The sequence below is a fragment of the Oncorhynchus nerka genome, linkage group LG5 (assembly GCF_034236695.1).
Source record: "Oncorhynchus nerka isolate Pitt River linkage group LG5, Oner_Uvic_2.0, whole genome shotgun sequence".
Lineage (NCBI taxonomy): Eukaryota > Metazoa > Chordata > Actinopteri > Salmoniformes > Salmonidae > Oncorhynchus > Oncorhynchus nerka.
In genome coordinates, this window is record NC_088400.1 from 43,748,527 (window position 1) to 43,754,578 (window position 6,052).

Here is a 6,052-nt window from a genome sequence, read left to right on the forward strand (position 1 = left end):
CAACGGAATGGATCGCATGCAGCGACCCAAGGAAACGACTCCGAAAAAGAGGGAAACGAGGCGGTGTTCTGGTCAGACTCCGAAAAAGGGCACATCGCGCACCACTCCCCAGCATTCTTCTTGCCAATGTCCAGTCTCTTGACAACAAGGTTGACGAAATCCGAGCAAGGGTAGCATTCCAGAGGGACATCAGAGACTGCAACGTTCTCTGCTTCACGGAAACATGGCTTACTGGGAAGACGCTATCCGATGCGGTGCAGCCAACGGGTTTCTCCACGCATCGCGCCGACAGAAACAAACATCTTTCTGGTAAGAAGAGTGGCGGGGGCGTATGCCTCATGACTAACGAGACATGGTGTGATGAAGGAAACATACAGGAACTCAAATCCTTCTGTTCACCTGATTTAGAATTCCTCACAATCAAATGTAGACCGCATTATCTTCCAAGAGAATTCTCTTCGATTATAATCACAGCCGTATATATCCACCCCCAAGCAGACACATCGATGGCTCTGAACAAACTTTATTTAACTCTTTGCAAACTGGAAACCATTTATCCGAAGGCTGCATTCATTGTAGCTGGGGATTTTAACAAAGCTAATCTGAAAACAAGACTCCCTAAATTTTATCAGCATATCGATTGCGCAACCAGGGGTGGTAAAACCTTGGATCATTGTTACTCTAACTTCCGCGACGCATATAAGGCCCTGCCCCGCCCCCCTTTCGGAAAAGCTGACCACGACTCCATTTTGCTGATCCCTGCCTACAGGCAGAAACTAAAACAAGAGGCTCCCACGCTGAGGTCTGTCCAACGCTGGTCAGACCAAGCTGACTCCACACTCCAAGACTGCTTCCATCACGTGGACTGGGACATGTTTCGTATTGCGTCAGATGGAAATATTGACGAATACGCTGATTCGGTGTGCGAGTTCATTAGAACGTGCGTCGAAGATGTCGTTCCCATAGCAAAAATAAAAACATTCCCAAACCAGAAACCGTGGATTGATGGCAACATTCGCGTGAAACTGAAAGCGCGAACCACTGCTTTTAATCAGGGCAAGGTGTCTGGTAACATGTCCGAATATAAACAATGCAGCTATTCCCTCCGCAAGGCTATTAAACAAGCTAAGCGTCAGTACAGAGACAAAGTGGAATCTCAATTCAATGGCTCAGACACAAGAGGCATGTGGCAGGGTCTACAGTCAATCACGGACTACAAGAAGAAACCCAGCCCAGTCACGGACCAGGATGTCTTGCTCCCAGGCAGACTAAATAACTTTTTTGCCCGCTTTGAGGACAGCTTTGAGGCTGTGTGGGTGAATGGATGATCTCTGCATGTGTATTTCCCACTATAAAGCATGGAGGAGGAAGTGTTATGTTGTTGGGCTGCTTTGCTGGTGACACTGTCTGTGATTTATTTAGAATTCAAGGCTCACCTGCATGGCTACCACAGCATTCGGCAGTGATACGCCATCTCTTCTGGTTTGAGTTTAGTGGGACTATAATTGTTTTTCAAAAGGACAATGATCCAGCACACCTCCAGGCTGTGTAAGGGCTATTTCACCAAGAAGGAGAGTGATGGAGTGCTGCATCAGATTACCTGGCCTCCACAATCCCCCGACCTCAACCAAATTGAGATGGTTTGGGGTGAGTCGAACCACAGAGTGAAGGAAAAACAGCCAACAAGTGCTAAGAATATGTGAGAACTCCTTCAAGACTGCTGGAAAAGCCTTCCAGGTGAAGCTGGTTGAGATAATGCCAAGAGTGTGCAAAGCTGTCATCAAGGAAAAGGGTGGCTATTTGAAGAATCTCAACGATAAAATGTATTTTGATTTGTTTAACACTTGTTTGGTTACTACATGATTCCATATGTGTTATTTCATAGTTTTCATGTATCCAGTATTATTCTACAATGTAGAAAATAGTACAAATAAATAAAAACCATTCAATGAGTAGATGTTCTAATGAGTAGGTGTTCTTTTGACAAGTAGTATATACATACACACATATACAGTACCAGAAAAAAGTTTGGACAAACCAACGCATTCAGGAGGATTTTTTATTTATTTATTTTTTTACTTTTATTTAACTAGGCAAGTCAGTTAATTAAGAACAAATTCTTATTTTCAATGACAGCCTAGGAACAGTGGGTTAACTGCCTGTTCAGGGGCAGAATGACAGATTTGTACCTTCTCAGCTCAGGGGTTTGAACTTGCAACCTTCCGGTTTCTAGTCCAACACTCTAACCACCAGGCTACCCTGCCACCCCATTGAATTGAGCAAAGTGCAGAAAGATTATTGATGAAAACCCGCACCAGAGCGCTCAGGACATCAGACTGGGGTGTAGGTTCACCTTCCCACCGGACAATGACACTAAGCACACAGCCAAGACCACACAGGAGTGGCTTCGGGGTAAGTCTCTGAATGTCCTTGAGTGGCTCAGCCAGAGCCTGGACTGGAACCCAACCGAACATTTCTGGAGAGAACTAAAAATAGCTGAGCAGCAACATTCCCCATGCAACCTGATTGAGCTTCAGAGGATCTGCAGAGAATAATGGGAGAAACTCACCAAATACAGGTGTGCCAAGCTTATAGCGTTATACCCCAAAATTCTGAAGGCTATAATCGCTGTCAAAGGTGTTCATCCAAATACTGAGTAAAGGTTCTGTAAATGTGATATTTCAGTTTTTTTTTATGAGAAAAAATGTAATTATAGGTTGTTGTGTGTAGATTGATGGGGATATTTAAAAAGTATATATTTTAGAATAAGGCTGTAACGTAACATAATGTGGAAATAGTCAACGGGTCTGAATACTTTCCAATGCACTCTATACACACACATACATATTATGAATACCCTCCCACTATATCTGACAAATTATTTCTCTCTGCTCTTGCTTTCCTTAATAGGATGTCGGTGGGCCGAGCTGTGAGAGTCTTCAGCGAAATGGAACACACCTGGGCTCGGATGTGTCCCGGGGTTAAATACACCTTTCCCCCATACATCGAGGTCACTCTCCATGCAGACACACTGTTGTCTTTTTTTGTGGCATTTTGGGGCGTCTTTGTTTTTGTTTTGGCACCTCTCAACACCCCTCATTATCACCATCTATGCACTCATCCTTTCACTTACAATACTGACTACACACGCCATTGTTATTTGTATATAGGTTACTTTATTTAATAAATATACGTTACTTATTTCTTTATCTCCGCGTTGTCTCCCTCTTTGTTATGGGCTAAGAGCCGGTTTAACAAGTGGGGGCTGGGCTGGGATATAAGGTTGGTTCCTAGGCATTTTGGAATATAGTATTTTTTTGCATTATGGTGGCTTAATGCTAATTACGATGCGCTTTGGTTGGTATTCACTGCCTAGTCTTTTAACTTGTTATGGCTGGGGGCCTTATTGAGTCTCATATGGCAGGCAAAAACCTGAGAAATAAATCCAACTCATTCCCTATCGAATACACAGTGTCTATGGGGTCATATTGCACTGCCTTAGGCTTCCACTAGATGTCAACAGTCCTTATAACCTTGTTTGATGCTTCTACTGTGAAGTGGGGACGAATGAGAGGGGAATGAGTCAGAGGTCTGCCAGAGAGGCATGAGCTGACCACGCGCGTTCACGTGATAGTTAGCTTGCGTTCCATTTCAATTCTAAAGACAACAGGAATTCTCCGGTTGGAAAATTATTGAAGATTTATGTTAAAAACATCCTAAAGATTGATTCTATACATCGTTTGACATGTTTCTACGGACTGTAAAGGAACTTTTTGACTTTTTGTCTGCACCTAGTGATCGCGCGTCATGAATTTGGATTACTGGGTTAAACGCGTGAACAAAAAGGTGGTATTGGGACATAAATTATGGACTTTATCGAACAAATCAAATATTTATTGTGGAACTGGGATTCCTGGGAGTGCATTCTGATGAAGATCATCAAAGGTAAGTGAATATTTATGCCATTTCTGACTTCTGTTTTCCACAACATGGCGGATATCTGTTTGGGTTGTTTTGGTCTCTGAGCACTGTACTCAGATTATTGCATGTTGTGCTTTTTCGGTAAAGCTTTTTTGAAATCTGACACAACGGTTGCATTAATAACCTCTTGAAACTAGGGGGCACTATTTTTATTTTGGGAAAAATAACGTTCCCAAAGTAAACCGCCTATTTCTCAGGACCAGATGCTAGAATATGCAAATAATTGACAGCTTAGGATAGAAAACGCTATAAAGTTTCCAAAACTGTCAAAATATTGTCTGTGAGTATAACAGAACTGATTTTGCAGGCGAAAGCCTAAGAAAAATCCAATCAGGAGGTGACTCATGTTTTGAAACCATTGTGTTCCTATGTACCCCTATTGGCCACTGAAAGGGATATCAATCAGATTCCTTTTTCTACGTATTCCCCAAGGTGTCTACAGCATTGTGACGTAGTTTGACGCCTTTATGTTGAAGAGTGGCCAGCTGAGGGCTCTCAGAGTGATTCTTGCGTAAAAGACAGAGGTAGTCATTTTTCCTCTCGCTCTTACTGAAAAGCCAATTGTCCCGGTTGATATATTATCGAATAGATATTTGAAAAAAACCTTGAGGTTTGATTATAGAAAATGTTTGCCATGTTTCTGTCGATATTATCGTCGTGACCGCTATTTCCGGTGGATTTCTGAACATAACGTGACAAGCAAACGGAGGAATTTTACTGGGAGTCTCGTCTAACTGGGAGTCTCATCAGTGAAAACATCCGAAGATCATCAAAGGTAAACGGTTAATTTGATTGCTTTTCTGATTTTCGTGACCAAGCTTCCTGCTGCTAGCTGGACATAATGCTATGCTAGGCTATCGATAAAATTACACAAACACTTGTTTTGCTTTGGCTGTAAAGCATAATTTAAAAATCTGAGATGACAGGGTGATTAACAAAAGGATAAACTGTGTTTCACTATATTTCACTTGTGATTTAATGAATATGAATACTTTCGAGCAATATTTTTTTACCGTCGCGCTATGCTAATTAGTGTAGTTGATGACAATTCTCCCGGATCCGGGATGGGTAGTTTCAAGTTAACCTCCTGGAACTCCCTCTCCCGGATCCGGGAGAATTGTCATCAACTGACATTTTATACTGTAGTGTTAAGATTAGCCTTTTCCGGAACTAAGGGGCCTATCCTGAACCATGAAATAAAGCCCCAGATCATTATTCCTCCTCCACCAAACTTTCCAGTTGACATTATGCATTCGGGCAGGAAGCATTCTCCTGGAATCCACTAAACCCAGATTTGTCCGTTGGACTGCCAGATGGTGAAGCGTGATTCATCTCTTCAGAGAGAATTGACTTGTTTGCATGGTGGCATCCTATGACTGTGCCGTTTTGAAAGTCACTGAGCTCTTCAGTAAGGCCAGTCTACTGCCAATGTTTGTCTATGGAAATTGCATGGCTGTGTGCTCAATTTTATACCTCTGTCAGCAAGGGGTGTGGCTGAGATAGTGAATCCACTCAGTTGAGGTGGTGTCCACATACCTTTGTATATATAGTGTATGTATTTATGTGTGTTTTATTGTCAAATACACCAGATAATTGCAGTAAGATGTGTTGTTTTACAGGGTCAGCCATAGTATTACTGCACCCCTGGAGCAAATTATGGTTAAGTGCCTTGCTCAAGGACACAGACAGATTTTTCACATTGTTGTCTAGGGTATTTGAACCAGTGAGCTTCACCAAGTACGAGGACAGTTTAGCAAAACACCTAGTTGCCTATGCCAGGTGGCTGACACCGCAAGTGGATCTTCCAGCAAGACAATAACCCCAAGCACATATGAAAATCCAGAAAGAAAATGTTATTAAATTATCACAAATTCAACATTTTGCGAAGGTCATCTCAGTCTCTGGAGTTGATCCCCATTGTAAACCAGAGGTTTGAATTGAAGAGGGCAGTCCATAAGCGCAGACCAAGATTCTGTATGCAAGAATGTCTAAGCCCTGCAAACAATAATGAGGATATACACGGGACGTCACAAAATGGTTTCCTAAAGTTATCCTGACGCTGTGTTATGGT

At 42.4% G+C, this 6,052-nt stretch overlaps 1 long non-coding RNA gene across 1 annotated transcript; it reads left to right on the forward strand.

Moving 5' to 3' along the window:
• Nucleotides 1-2,309: 2,309 nt before the first annotated feature.
• Nucleotides 2,310-3,209, forward strand: LOC115129936 (uncharacterized). Its single transcript, XR_003863701.2, has 2 exons — nt 2,310-2,578; nt 2,911-3,209. It is a non-coding gene; the product is annotated as an uncharacterized LOC115129936 (long non-coding RNA).
• Nucleotides 3,210-6,052: the final 2,843 nt, after the last annotated feature.